The sequence below is a fragment of the Pseudophryne corroboree genome, chromosome 12 (assembly GCF_028390025.1).
Source record: "Pseudophryne corroboree isolate aPseCor3 chromosome 12, aPseCor3.hap2, whole genome shotgun sequence".
NCBI lineage: Eukaryota > Metazoa > Chordata > Amphibia > Anura > Myobatrachidae > Pseudophryne > Pseudophryne corroboree.
Window position 1 is genome coordinate 61,761,417 of NC_086455.1, and position 15,928 is coordinate 61,777,344.

The window sequence follows — 15,928 nt, forward strand, 5'->3', positions numbered from 1 at the left end:
GCACAGCCATTCGCAAGGCGATTGACAGGAAGAGGCCGTTTGTGGGTGGTAACGGACATTTTTCTGGCAGTGTCTGGGAGAACTCAGGCATTCCCAAGCGTTTTCAGGGAGGGTGTGTGACGCCAGCTCCGGCCCCGATCAGCCTGTTCTCATCGCACTGGAGTAAGTCCTGGGCTGCGCACACACTGCACACACTGGAAAAATCATTCAATGGTGAGTGAGGTGCGAGCGGATTTGCAGCTGACCACTGACTGAGGGGTTTCTGCAGCTCGGCGTACACATGCGATCGCACACTTGCACGGTGAATATACACTCCCCTTGGGCGGCGACTATCTGAACGCAGCACAACAAATGTAGCAGCCCAGCCATCAGGTCTGAATCACCCCCAGAGAAGTAATAATGGTTATCTGTGCTGATGCCAGGAGCTGGGACACTGGACAATCAATAAGCACACGTCACGTAAAGAAAGTAATGAGACCAGAAAAATATGCCCCAAATTAAAAACAAACAAAAATGCTTCCTCCCCAAACTGCAGTGCACGTAAAACTATAAAAATACACTGTCTATTATAAACTGTTCCCAATATGTTGTCTACATCGAACATCAATCATTTGTATTGGGGTTTTTAAGGGGAGGGGTACAGAAAATGAAAAAAGGGGAGGGGTAGGCAGAGGGAGGGGATGCACATCTAAATTTCAATTAACATAAAACGCAATACAGAACATAAAAACAGAAAAACAACAGCGCCGTAACTACCTGTGTGCCAGGAGTGCCTGGCACACAGCACAGTTACCCTGAGGGCGCACGGCCAGCGGCTTGTAATGAGTCAAATTGACTCATTACAAGCCGCCTGTTCTGTGCCGTGCGCTGCGCTGGAGGAGAGCAGCAGCGCCGGAGGCAGGGGAGGAGGGAGGGGGACTGGAGCCGCAGCAGCGCTATGTAACTGGTAGTAGCGCCGCTGCAGCACTCCACTCTCCTTCCGTATTGGCTGCCCGGCGCTGCTGTGAATGCTGGGATGTGCTTCCCTCATCACAGCATTCACAGCGGCGGGCAGCCAATGCGGTAGGAGAGGGGACTACTGCAGCGGTGCTACTACCAATGATATAGCGCTGCTGCGGCTCCAGTCCCCCCTCCCTCCTCCTCCTTCTCCCCTGCCTGCACCGAGGGATCTGCCAGCACGAGGAGCCTGACTGCCAGCGCGGAGAGATGGTAAGTCTCTCTCTCTCTCATCTGCCACAATGTGTAAAAAGGGGGACTGGCTGCCGTAATGTGAAAAAGGGGGACGCTGTCTGCTGTAATGTGTACAGAGGGGGACGCTGTCTGCCGTAATGTGTAATAAGGGGGGCGCTGTCTGCCGTAATGTGTAAAAAGGGACGCTGTCTGCCGTAATGTGTAAAAAGAGGGACGCTGTCTGCCGTAATGTGTAAAGAGGGGGACGCTGTCTGCCGTAATGTGTAAAGAGGGTGACGCTGTCTGCCGTAATGTGTAATAAGGGGGACGCTGTCTGCCGTAATGTGTAATAAGGGGGATGCTGTCTGCCGTAATGTGTAAAAAGGGGGACACAGTCTGCCGCAATGTGTAAAAGGGACGCTGTCTGCCGTAATGTGTAATAAGGGGGACGCTGTCTGCCGTAATGTGTAAAAAGAGGGACGCTGTCTGCCGTAATGTGTAAAAAGAGGGAGACTGTCTGCCGTAATGTGTAAAAAGGGGGACGCCGTCTGCCGTAATGTGTAAAAAAGGAGACAATGTCTGCCATAATGTGTAAAAAGGGGCTCTACCTGGTGTAGTGGCGCTACTGTGCAGTGTAATTTGAATAATGGAGACTACTGTGCACCGTAGTATGAATTGGTATTATTTTGTGACCACGCCCCTTCCCCATGAAGCCACGCCCCTATATATTTTGTGCACGCCTGCGGCGTGCACTGCCCCTATCTTGCAGGGGGGGCGCCAATGCCGTTTCTTGCACACAGCGCTAAAATGCCTAGTTACGGCACTGACATGAAGAATAAGGTAACAAGAAATATACAAGCCATGATTACAGTTTACAAAGAAGTCAACAAGAGCTATCGGCCTCATTTAAACTAAATGGTAATTGATATGACATAGATGGTTTACAAATAAACTGAGCACCTATCCCATAAATCACATAATTGGGCCAGGCCACCCACTTCATTCATGGGAGGAGACGGAAGAGGAATATGGTTATTCTATCTCCATGGAGAAATGAATGTAATGTTGTCTATGTCTAAGGGGAGGCATTTGATATGCCAGCTGTCGGGATCACGGCGCTCACCATACCCCTGGAGGGAGATTAAATAGCATGGTGTGCTACCGTGCCCACGGCGAGCCCGCAAGGGACTCTTTTGCGCTCATCTCGATGCCTGCATGCTGGCGCCGGGATCCCCAGCGTCGGCATAACATACTACACCCATATCTAAGATAGTTGTATTATGAGCCTAATTCAAGGTTGATTGCAAAAGCTAAATCTTCCTCTAATGGGCAAAACCATGTGCACTGCAGGGGGGTGGGGGGCAGATATAACATGTGCAGACAGAGTTAGATTTGGGTGGGTTATATTGTTTCTGTGCAGGGTATATACTGGCTGCTTTATTTTTACACTGCAATTTAGACTTCAGTTTGAACATACCCCACCCAAATCTAACTCTCTCTGCACATGTTACATCTGCCCCATCTGCAGTGCACATGGTTTTGCCCATTAGAGAAAGATTTTGCAATCAACCTTGACTTAGGCCCAATATACAAAACTTGATGGACAAGTTTCCAAAGAATGACAGAATTTCAGGTATTTGAGGTTGTGTCTACTGCAGTAATACTGGAGCACTAACTTTGTTTTCCTTATACTGCCTGCTTTATCAGCTGTGTGTGGCTTTGCTGGTCAATGGGCACAGAATGCGACTTGTAAACCTGGAAGAGAGCAGACAACCACACAAAAGCTGACCTGTTACTTAGTCATTTAGCAGCAAAGGGCATGGACTAAGGAGTAAATTTACTAAGTAGCACTTTACAGAGCCACCGCTGGATTTAAAGAGGCAATAATATTAAATACACAACCGGGCGTGTTTTATATATTATATTATTGTCCCTTTAAGTACAGAGACTGAATCTGTCGAAGACACAGTGGCTTTGAACAGGGATGGCGGTCATTAGGTCGACATGAGTTAGGTCGACATACATTGGGTAGACATGATCACTAGGTTGACATGGTCGTTAGGTCGACATGTACTAGGTCGACATGGAAAAAGGTCAACATGAGTTTTTCACAATTTGTTTAATTTTTTGACCTTTTTCATACTTAACGATCCATGTGGACTACAATTGAGAACGGTTATCTGTGCCGAGCGCACGGCGAGCCATGCGAGGGGTCATGGTGCACTAATTGGGGTTCCCCGTCACTTTTCAAAGAAAATGGCACCAAAAAAAGTTAAAAACTCATGTTGACCTTTTCCCATGTCGACATAGCACATGTTGACCTAGCGACCATGTCGACCAAATGTGGTCGACCCAATATATGTTGACCTAACTCATGTCGACCTAATGAACCACACCCTTGAACAGCACTGCTTAAAAACTGGTATCCGGACTGTAGACCTACAATAGGTCAACAAATAATGGTAGACATGCATTATGTCGACATGGTCAAAAGGTCAATATGACATTGGTCGACACACATAAGGTAGACACGTTTTTTTTTTTTAAATGTTTGCAACTTTTTCATACTTTACCATCCACGTGGACTATGATTGGAAATAGTAACCTGTCCGAAGCCGCGAGGGGACGTGGTACACTAATGGGTCTTGTTTGTGGAAGAAAAGTGACAAAACACCCCTCCAAACGGAAAATAGGATTTTAATACCTACCGGTAAATCCTTTTCTCCTAGTCCGTAGAAGATGCTGGGGTCCACTTCAGTACCATGGGGTATAGACGGTTCCACAGGAGCCATGGGCACTTTAAGACTTTTCAAGGGTGTGAATTGGCTCCTCCCTCTATGCCCCTCCTCCAGACCTCAGTTATAGGAACTGTGCCCAGGGAGACGGATATTTCGAGGAAAGGATTTACTTTTATACTAATGGTAAGATTCATACCAGCTCACACCTCAACCATGTCACACAACATGGCATTCAACATGACACACGCCAACAGGCATGAACCATTTACAGCAACATGCTGAAAACAAATGAAACACAACTTGTGTAACTATAAAGAACAAACTGCAGGTAAAGTACGCACTGGGTCGGGTGCCCAGCATCCTCTACGGACTAGGAGAAAAGGATTTACCGGTAGGTATTAAAATCCTATTTTCTCATACGTCCTAGAGGATGCTGCGGTCCACTTCAGTACCATGGGGTTATACCAAAGCTCCAGTACGGGCGGGAGAGTGCGGATGACCCTGCAGTACCGATTGACCGAACTTGAGGTCCTCATCGGCCAAGGTGTCAAACTTATAAAATGTAGCAAATGTGTTTGACCCTGACCAAGTAGCTGCTCGGCAAAGTTGTAAAGCCGAGACGGCCCGGGCAGCCGCCTAGGATGAGCCCACTTTCCTAGTAGAATGGGCCTTCACCGAATTTGGTACCGGCAAGCCTGCCGTAGAATGAGCGTGCTGAATTGTCCCTCTGATCCAGCGCGCAATAGTCTGCTTAGAAGCAGGACACCCAATCTTGCTGGGACCATACAGGACAAACAGAGCCTCTGTTTTCCGTAATCGAGCTGTTCTTGCGACATAAATCTTCAAAGCTCTAACCACATCTAGAGACTGTGACTCAGTGAAAGTGTCAGTAGCTACTGGCACCACAATAGGTTGGTTTATGTGGAAGGACGAAACCACCTTTGGAAGAAATTGTTGACGAGTTCTTAACTCTGCCCTATCTTCATGGAAGATCAGGTAAGGGCACTTGTGAGACAAGGCCCCCAACTCAGACACCCGCCTTGCGGATGCCAAGGCCAAAAGCATCACCACTTTCCAAGTGAGAAACTTCAACTCTATCTCCTGCAGAGGTTCAAACCAATCTGATTGAAGGAACTGCAACACCACATTAAAGTCCCATGGTGCCACTGGAGGCACAAATGGAGGCTGGATGTGCAGAACCCCTTTCACGAACGTCTGAACTTCTGGAAAGGAGGCCAATTGTTTTTGAAAGAAAACTGATAAGGCCGAAATCTGGACCTTGATTGACTTCAATCTAAGGCCCGCATCCACACCAGCCTGCAGAAAATGGTGAAAACGTCCCAACTCAAACTCTTCAGTAGGAGCCTTCTTGGATTCACACCAAGACACATATTTTCTCCAAATACGGTGGTAATGTTTAGACGTTATTCCTTTCCTGGCCTGAATAAGAGTGGGGATGACTTCCTTGGGAATACCCTTTCGGGCTAGGATCCGACGCTCAACAGCCATGCCGTCAAACGTAGCCGCTGTAAGTCTTGATACACACACGGCCCCTACTGTAGTAGGTCCTCTCGAGGAGGAAGAGGCCGAGGATCTTCTATGAGCAACTCCTGAAGATCTGGATACCAAGCCCTCCTTGGCCAGTCTGGGGCAATGAAGATTGCTCAAACTCTTGTTCTTATTATTATTTTGAGAACTTTTGGAATCAGTGAAAGTGGAGGGAAAACATATACCGACAGAAACACCCACTGGGTCACCAGTGCATCCACTGCTATAGCTTGAGGGTCTCTCGACCTAGAACAATATCTCTAAAGCTTCTTATTTAGACGAGATGCCATCATGTCTACTTGAGGAACTCCCCAAAGACTTGTTACCTCTGGGAAGACTTCTTGGTGGAGGACCCACTCACCTGGATGGAGATCGTGTCTGCTGAGGAAGTCTGCTTCCCAGTTGTCCACTCCTGGAACGAAGATCGCTGACAGAGCTCTAACATGTCTTTCTGCCCAGAGGAGAATCCTTGTCACCTCTGCCATTGCCGCTCTGCTTTTCGTTCCGCCTTGCCCGTTTATGTACGCGACTGCTGTTACATTGTCCGACTGGATCTGCACGGGATCTTGAAGAAGATGTACCGCTTGTAGAAGGCCGTTGTAAATGGCTCTCAATTCCAGAACGTTTATGTGAAGGCAGGCTTCCTGACTTGACCATTTTCCTTGGAAGCTTTCCCCCTGTGTGACAGCTCCCCAGCCTCGGAGACTTGCATCCATGGTTATTAGGACCCAGTTGTGAATCCCAAACCCTCTAGTAGGTGAGAACTGTGTAGCCACCACAGCAGCAACATCCTGGCTTTGGGGGACAGGATTATTTTCCGGTGCATGTGTAGGTGGGATCCGGACCACTTGTCCAACAGGTCCCACTGGAATACTCTGGCATGAAATCGGCCAAACTGTATGGCCTCGTAGGCCGCTACCATTTCCCCCAACAACCGAATGCATTGATAGATCGACACGCTTGTTGGTTTCAATATTTGTTTGACCATTTTCTGGATTTCCAGAGCCTTTTCCACTGGAAGAAATACTCTCCGTACTTCTGTGTCCAGTATCATCCCTAAAAAGGACAATCTTGTCGTTGGTTCCAACTGTGACTTCATGATCCAACCGTGTTGTTGGAGTATTGACAAGGAATGTGCAATGTTCTGCACCAACTGTTCCCTGGATCTCGCTTTTATCATGAGATCGTCCAGATAAGGAATTATATTGACTCCTTTTTAATGAAGGAGGACCATCTTCTCCGCCATCACCTTGGTGAATACCCTCGGTGCCGTGGAGAGCCCGAACGGCAACGTCTGAAACTGGTAATGGCAATCCTGTACTGCAAATCTCAGATAAGCTTGGTGAGGAGGATAAATGGGAACATGCAAGTAAGCATCTTTTATGTCTACAGACACCATGAAGTCCCCCTCTTCCAGACTGGAAATCACTACCCTCAGTGATTCCATTTTGAATTTGCACTTTTTCAGGTAGAGATTCAGATTTTTCAGGTTTAAAATCGGTCTGACCGAGCCGTCCGGCTTCGGAACTACGAAGAGGCTTGAATAAAAAAACCTTCTCCTTACTGTGCCAAGGGTACCAGGCCAACGACCTGAGCCCGACATAATTTTTGAATTGCCGTTGTTACTGCCTCTCTTCCCGGAAGAGAAGCTGGCAAGGTCGATTTGAAAAATCGGCATGGGGGACGTCTTGAAACTCTAGTTTGTACCCATGGGACACTATTTGTAAGACCCATTGGTCCAGGCCAGATTGAATCCAGATTTGGCTAAAAAGTTTCAGACGTGCTCCCACCCGAGCGGACTCCCGCAAGGGAGCCCCAGCGTTATGCTGCAGATTTGTCAGAAGCAGGGGTGGACTTCTGCTCCTGCGATCCGGGAGACGCTGCGGATTTCTTTCCTTTTCCCCTTCCCTTATCTGCAAAAAAGGGGGAACCTTTGGCCTTTTTGTATTTGTTGGGCCGAAAGGACTGTATGTGAGAGTGATGTGTCTTTTTCGCTGGTGTAGGAGCATAAGGCAAAATTGTCGACTTACCTGCGGTAGACGCCGAGACTACTGCATCCAGCCCATCACCAAACAAGGCTTCACCTTTTTTACAGGAGCGCCTCCATATTTCTTTTGGAATCTGCATCAGCATTCCACTGGCGAATCCACAACGCCTTCCGAGCCGATACTGCCATGATAGCGGTTCTTGATCCCAAGAAACCAATATATTTCGTGGTTTCTAGTACGTACGCAGCAGCGTCTTTGATATGACCTAACGTTAGGAGTATCTATTGTGTCAATGTCTAATGACAAGTTTTCGGACCACTTTTCAACAGCACTACTCACCCACTCACAGACAATGGTGGGCCTGAGTAGTGTCCCATTGGCCACATCAATAGATCACCTCACTCACTTGCGGTCTGTCGGCTCCTTAAGTGAAGCCATTCCAGGCGCAGGGAGAAACACCTGTTCTCTTTTATGACAGGGCCCTGTCTAAAATGCGGGGTGACTTCCACCTTTTTTGGAAAAAGGTAAGCTGCCTGAGGTGGAGGGAAAATTACATTACTTCTTTACTAAAGTAAACCCTCTCCTTGTGGTAAAAGAGGGGGCTTCGTAACTTCTAACACCTCCTTTATAGCTAAAACATGTTTTGAATGCTTTTTTGCTAAGTTAGGACCTATTCCCCTGGAATTACTAGTGTCGACACAGGAATCAGAGTCCGTGTCGGTATCAGTTTGTACTACACATACAAATTTGTATGTGACCCAGAAAGGTCCTTGTGGATGAAAGGCAGAACTATTAAAAATCACATCTTCAACAGAATATTTTCATTTTCTGTATGAGATTCAGTCCAACCTCTTACTGATATGATTCACACTATCATGTAACCTTTCACCCAGTCAGGCTCTTGGTATCATATTACACCTCTGTGTCCCTAACATGTCTCCACAGAGTTCCCTGCCACAGACATGTCACACATGTGCACAACCACACCACGGACACTCCGAGACTTATATGGGGACAGACCCACAGTCAAATCTGTCAGGGGGACACAGATAGGATTTGCCAGTTCACAACCCAGCGCCAGTAACACAATGTCTGTGAACACAAAATGCCCACTGACATGTAGCGCTTTTATAATGTTAATCACACAATTATATAACACCAAATTCACTGTGCCCCCCCCCCCCCCTGTTTTGCACCCTGATACTTGTTCAGTAGTGGAGGAGGACCAGCGTTGTCTCTGCAGCCTGAGGAGAGAGAGAAAATGGCGCTGAGCAGTGTGCTGGCTGACTGAGGAGGAAGCTCCACTCTTCAATGGTGTGTTTCTCCTCAGCTTTTATGAGGTATTTTTTTTATACTGGCGGGGGTAGTACTGTGCCTCAGCAACTTATGCCCCTTATTTATGCCAGTTTCCATAAGTTTCATGCTGCCCAGGGCACCCCCCCCCCGCGCTCTGCACCCTGCAGTGCCTGTGTATGTGTGGGCAACATGGCGCGCTGCGCTCCCGCCAGCCGCGCGGTACCTTTAGCCGTCACTTTCTTGATTGAAGATCTGTCTTCTAACACTCACCTGTCTTCTGACTTCTGGCTCTGTGAGGGGGTGACGGTGTGCTGTGGGAGTGAGCATCTAGGCACGGCTAGCGTTCAGTTCCCTTCAGGAGCTAATGGTGTCCTGTCAGCCAAAAGCAGAGCCATGAAACTCTTTAGGAAGTTGGTTCCTACTTCTGCCCCCTCAGTCCCACGAAGCAGGGAGACTGTTGCCAGCAGTTCTCCCTGAAAATAAAAAACCTAACATAAGTCTTTTCAGAGAAACTCAGTAGAGCTCCTCTGTAGTGCATCTAGTCTGCCTGGGCACAATTCTAAAACTGAGGTCTGGAGGAGGGGCATAGAGGGAGGAGCCAGTTCACACCATTGAAAAGTCTTAAAGTGCCCATGGCTCCTGCGGAACCGTCTATACCCCATGGTACTGAAGTAGACCCCAGCATCCTCTAGGACGTATGAGAAAAATTGGCTACCTTTGTGTCGACCATTTACGTGTCAACCTTTTGACCGTCGACTTTTCCTACTGTCTACCTATTCTATGTCGACCTTTTGACCCTGTTGACCTAATGCATGTCTAGCATTAGTGGTAGACCTATTGACTGTAGACCTTTTTAGTGTAGATCTAATAGTCCACACCCCTTATTATTCCTGACATCACTGGTACACTTTGTTTGTTTCTGACTTGCAGATAAGTACTGCATACAGACTTGTCAGGAACATTTAACTTACAATCAGTCTAATTTTGCTACAAAGGAGCCAGTGATGTCAGGAATAATAAGATACAGGTCAGGTGGTGTGTATTGCACACATAAGGAAACAATATTTGTGTGTGTGTGTGTGTGTGTGTGTGTGTGTGTGTGTGTGTGTGTGTGTGTGTGTGTGTGTGTGTTCTTTTGGGTGAATATCTCTCTCTGTAGTGTGTGTGTAGGTTATTTTTGGTAAATATCTCTTGAGAGAGAGAGAGAGAGAGAGAGAGAGAGAGAGAGAGAGAGAGAGAGAGAGAGTGTGAGTGTGAGTGTGAGTGTGAGTGTGAGTGTGAGTGTGTGTGTGTGTGTGTGTGTGTGTGTGTCACTGTGTTCATCTGGGTGAATACCGGTATCCGGTCTCTAGGTTGACCACACTTAGGTTGATAGTGTCTAGGTCGACCACTATTGGTCAACAGTAACTAGGTTGACATGTTAAAAGGTCGACATGAGTTTTTCACAATTTTTTTCTTTTTTTTGAACTTTTTCATACTTAACGATCTATGCGGACTACGATTGGGAATAGTAACCTGGCCGAAGCTGCTCGCCATGCGAGGGGACACAATGCACTAATTGGGGTTCCCTGTCACTGTATGGAGAAAACAACACAAAAAGTAAATAAAAAAACCTCATGTCAACATTTTGACCTGTCGACCGTGAACATGTCGACCTAGAAACCCTGTCGACCTAGTTACTGTCGACCGATAGTGGTCGACCTAGACACTGTCGACCTAAGTGTGGTCGACCCTCCATACCACACCCTATCTCTGTATAATATATTGTGGCAGGAGAGGTACTTTGCCACCTGTAAGCTACACATAGGGTCCTGGGGGTGGATGGGAAGTGTGGATGGACCAGGTTCCCATCCATTTGGCCCAGACCAGGTCTTATAGGCTTCTTAACCCAAGAAGCTGCTTCATCAGCCAGCACCTGGGTGCTGGGTTTAAAGCAGAGTCTCTCACATGAGTCAGGGCTCCTGGAGGCAGTTAGTGCCCAGGTGATAGGTCTGCTAGGGACAGTGGGATCCGGAAGACTGGGGCACTAGTGTCAGGACGCCGGAACCTGAAGGGTTCCTTATTAAGTAAGAGGAAGTGAGGCAGGGCCTAACCTCCCTGGTTGTTTATACTAAAGACAATGGGGGTCATTCCGAGTTGTTCGCTCGCAAGCTGCTTTTAGCAGCTTTACACACGCTAAGCCGCCGCCTACTGGGAGTGAATCTTAGCTTCTTAAAATTGCGAACGAAAGATTCGCAATATAGCGAAAAAACATCTCTGTGCAGTTTCTGAGTAGCTCGAGACTTACTCGGCATCTGCGATCAGTTCAGTGCTGGTCAATCCTGGTTTGACGTCATAAACACACCCAGCGTTCGCCCAGACACTCCTCCGTTTCTCCAGCCACTCCCGCGTTTTTCCCAGAAACGGTAGCGTTTTTTCGCACACACCCATAAAACGGCCAGTTTCCGTCCAGAAACACCCACTTCCTGTCAATCACATTACGATCACCAGAACAAAGAAAAAACCGTGAGTAAAAAACCTAACTGCATAGCAAATTTACTTGGCGCAGTCGCACTGCGGACATTGCGTATGCGCACTAAGCGGAAAATCGCTGCGATGCGAAAAAATTTACAGAGCGAACAACTCGGAATGACCCCCAATGATCTTTGTTTTATGTGTAGCTTTGTTTTTGAGCAACATGAATAAAAGGTTTTTGTTTTTTCTGCACATGCCTGGAGTCAGTCGCTGGTGGAATTTTTGTAGCAGAGCACGTTCTAGCAAGACTCCTGTTACAATATGTATGTATGTGTGTGTGTGTGCGCGTCAGTCAGTAGGTTCATTTGGGTGAACATCTCTCTATAGTGTGTGTGTGTGTGTGTGTGTGTGTGTGTGTGTGTGTGTGTGTGTCAGTAGGTTCATCTGGGTTAATATCTCTATAATATATGTGTGTATGTATGTATGTATGTATGTATGTATGTATGTATGCACGTGCGTGTGTGTCAGTAGGTTCTTCTGGGTGAATATCGCTCTATAATGTGTGTGTGTGTGTGTGTGTATGTTAGTAGGTTATGTTGAGTGCATATCTCTATAATATGTGTGTGTGTGTGTGTGTGTGTGTCAGAAGGTTTTTTTTTAGTGAATACAGTATCTCTCTCTATAGTGTGTGTGTGTGTGTGTGTGTGTGTGTGTGTGTGTGTGTGTGTGTGTGTATATATATATACACACACACACACATACATGGATACTCTCCTGTTCATCCGGCGCACCCGACACGTCATTACCTTGCGACGCGGATGACAGCGGAGCGGAGTGGCTGGCGGTGGCGCCGTTGAACAGGTGAGTATGTTTGTGTTTAATGGATGTACCAGTATTTATGTCTGACGTATTGTACACTGTGTTCACTTGCTGTTTTGGCCCTGAGGACGGGGGCTTACCCCAAAACATGTCGGCCATCCTGGTCTAAATAAATGATCTAATCACTTGCACAGGAGTCTGAATGAGTGCCGCCTTCTTTCCACGATATATTTAGTGACCTAGTGTCACCAGGAGGGCACCACAGCGTTTTTCCTTTGAAGGTACACAGGAGTGCCGGGCTTTTGCTATTTATATATATATATATATATATATACACATATACACACACACACACACACACACACATAGTTTTTGCCCATGTCTTCGCTCACGTGGATGCCTATTATTGCTCAGCGGAACTCATTTTACAGAGACCGTAGTGCCATCTAACATTGTGATGTAGATTTTATATTGTACACATTGATCACAAAATGTCTTTGTTGGGGAAAAGATATATAATTGGTATAAACATAATTTCACTTGCACCGCATCTTTAAATCAGATTCCATTGCATAACTTGGGCGGAGTCAACTTATGCAGACGCACGATCAGAATACCAAATTTCAATGGTGCACTATCTACTGGATTGACGTGTAAACTGAAACTTAATGGGTCAGGATAACCTGCCTGATCAGTGATTGATATGTAGTCAGATTTTAGATGTATTTAATGTATTTAGATGTATTTAAATATGCATACATACATACTGAATATAACTTTGCGTTCAGGTTGTGCAATATATGTATATACATGTAGTGTAGTGATGTCATGGCCCCAACTAAGGAGGTGGTGGGCGCAGAGATGGGTACTCTGCCTCCCCTCCTTCCTATCAGCCCTAAGGGGCTACCTTCTGTCAGGTCCAAGAACCCTCGCTGCAGGTACCCGCTCCCCAGCGGTATCTGGTTGATAGATAGATAGACAGTGTCTAGTTAGACAGTCAATAGATAGACACCATGGGACAAATGTTATAGAGTGAGAGTTTCAAAAAGTGAGAGATTTGGTAAGGTTTTGCAGTTTGTTTTTAAAGTGGCAATCATTTACACAGCAAGATCAACCTGGTTTTGCAGTGTAAATGATTGCCACTTTAAAAAAAACCTGCAAACTTACCAAATCTCTCACTTTCTGAAACTCTCACTCTATTACATTTGGCCCTATATGTTAGACAGACATTAAGTCGACAGGGTCAAAAGGTCGACATGCAAAGGGTAGACAGTACAAAAGGTCGACAGTGTCAAAAGGTCGACATTAAAAAGATTTACACTTTTTTTAAATTTAACATGTTTTTGGAATATTTCATACCTTCTCTATCCATGTCGGCATAGAGTTGGTTATAAACCTTGTGGTGAGCGCAGTGAGTCACCGAGCCGCGAGGGTATGCCTTTCTACAACTGGGGTCCCAAATGACAAAACTGGGATCCGGTCTGAAGATCGACAGTGTCTAGGTCGACAATGTTTAGGTCGACCACTATAGGTCGACAGTCACTAGGTCGACATGGATGGAAGGTCGACAGGGTTTCTAGGTCGACAGGTCTAAAGGTCGACATGAGTTTTTCACATTTATTTTCTTTTTTTGAATTTTTTCATACTTAATGATCCACGTGGACTACGATTGGAACGGTAAAGTGTGCCGAGCGAAGCGGTAGCGGAGCGAAGGCACCATGCCCGAAGCATGGCGAGTGAAGCGAGCCATGAGAGGGGACGCGGTGCACTAATTTGGGATCCCGGTCACTCTACGAAGAAAACGACACCAAAAAAAAAAAAATCCTCATGTCGACCTTTAGACCAGTCGACCTAGCACATGTCGACCTAGAAACCCTGTCGACCTTCCATCCATGTCGACCTATAGTGGTCGACCTAAACATTGTCGACCTAGACACTGTCGATTTGATGAACCACACCCGACAAAACTATCCACATAAACCAAAACATGGTGTCTACCTTTTTTTATGTGTCGACCATTTTCGTGTCGACCTTTTGACCTTGCCGACCTTTTGTACTGTCTACCTTTTTCATGTCAACCTTTTGACCCTGTCGACCTAATGTCTGTCTAACATATGGTGTCTATCTATTGACTGTCTAACTAGACACTGTCTGTCTATCAACCCACACCCCTCCCCAGCACCACCAATGTTGACTCCTGGAAAACTCCCCCCTCCCCAGCAACTAGAACGCTAAAGAATGGGGCAGGGGCGGTGACAATGGACTCTCCAGCTGCCATCTTTCATTTACTGAGTGCTGGTCCAAGGCTGTTCACACACTGTGCTTGTGTAAGCGTTGTCTGCCCCCAGGCCTGTTCCCCAGCGCCTCCCCCTTCCAGCAGCGCCACCAAAGGAGGATAGGGCCCTAAAGGGGCTACCTACTGCTGGGGTCCCAGAAAGAACCCTCGCTGCAGGTCCCCACTCCTCAGTACCACCAATGTGGACTCCTGAAAAACTAACCCCCCCCTGACAACTACAACACTTATGACTGGGGCGGGAGTGGCCGTTTCCCATACTCCCGTGCCTGTGTAAACTATGTCTGCCCCCCGCCCTGTTCCTTAGCATATCTCCCACTTCCTGCACGGCAGCTCCACCAGAGGAGGACAGGGCAAGAGGAAGCAGCAGCAGACGATAATTAGTCTGAGCACTGAAGTGAGGTCTCTATATGCCAGGAAAGCTGCTGCCTCCCAAAGAGTGGTCCTAGGTCCAGACGGGAATGCTGGGCTATGTAGTCCTACAGCAGTTGGCCAGTCAGATTATCCCACAATACTGTATCTGAGGTGCACGTTGGTTTTCTTGTGTTGCTATCCATTTTCCTATGGAAGGTGTGCTGAATGCACCCTGATGGTGCTGGTTGTCCCTTTGCCAAGTGTGTGTGTGTGTGTGTGTGTGTGTGTGTGTGTGTGTGGTGTGTGTGTGTCAAAATACTGTCTTGCCGCGGGTGCCAAATGTCCTAGATTCAGCCCTGGTGATGTAATGCAGTGACGTAGTGTAATGATATTGGGGCTAATTCAGGCCTGATCACTAACAAGCGATTTTTGCACTGCTGCGATCAGATAGTCGCCGCCTACAGGGGAGTGTATTTTAGCTGTGCATGTGTAGCAGAGCTGTACAAACAGATCTTGTGCAGTCTCTACGCAGCCCAGGACTTACTCAGCCGCTGCGATCACTTCAGCCTGTCCGGGACCGGAACTGGCGTCAGGATCCCTCCCTGCAAACGCTTGGACACGCCTGCGTTTTTCCAACCCCTCCCTGAAAACGGTCAGTTGCCACCCAGAAACACCTTCTTCCTGTCAATCTCCTTGCGATCGCCCATGCGAACGGATCCGTCGCACAAACCCATCGCTGAGCGGCGATCCGCTTCATACCCGTGCAATGCGTCTGCAAATTGCGGTGCATGCGCAGTTTGGACCTGATCGCAGACTGTGAGAAAACACAGTCTAGCGATCGGGTCTGAATTACCCCCATAGTGTAGTAATGTAGCGCAGCGTATTGTGACACACGGGGCATGTGGATGGACACGCTCAGAGGACTGTCAGTGGTAGTCACTATTTTTCCTCAGGTCAGATAAGATTACCTTAGACACAAAGCATACGTGTTCCGGAAATTAAATGCAACACAAGTCATTCGGACATCGTCAGGTCATGTTGTCATAAATAAGCGTTATACTAGTTTTCCTAAAGATAGAATTTTATGTTGATTGTTGTATTTCCTTCAAGTTTAGTTGGAGATAATTTACCTGGCAAAAAATCCCCAACATCATCCAACATGTTTCTAGCCAAAAATCAAAATGTAAGTATTTGTCCCTATATAGAAACATAATATAGAAACGGCACATAAGAACCATTTGGCCTAACTAGTTTGCCCTTTTAAGGGG

At 47.0% G+C, this 15,928-nt stretch overlaps 1 protein-coding gene across 1 annotated transcript in view; it reads right to left on the reverse strand.

Moving 5' to 3' along the window:
- The window catches only part of LGMN (legumain), a 68,502-nt gene that overhangs the window by 37,477 nt on the left and 15,097 nt on the right, over nt 1-15,928 (reverse strand). The window lies entirely within an intron of this gene.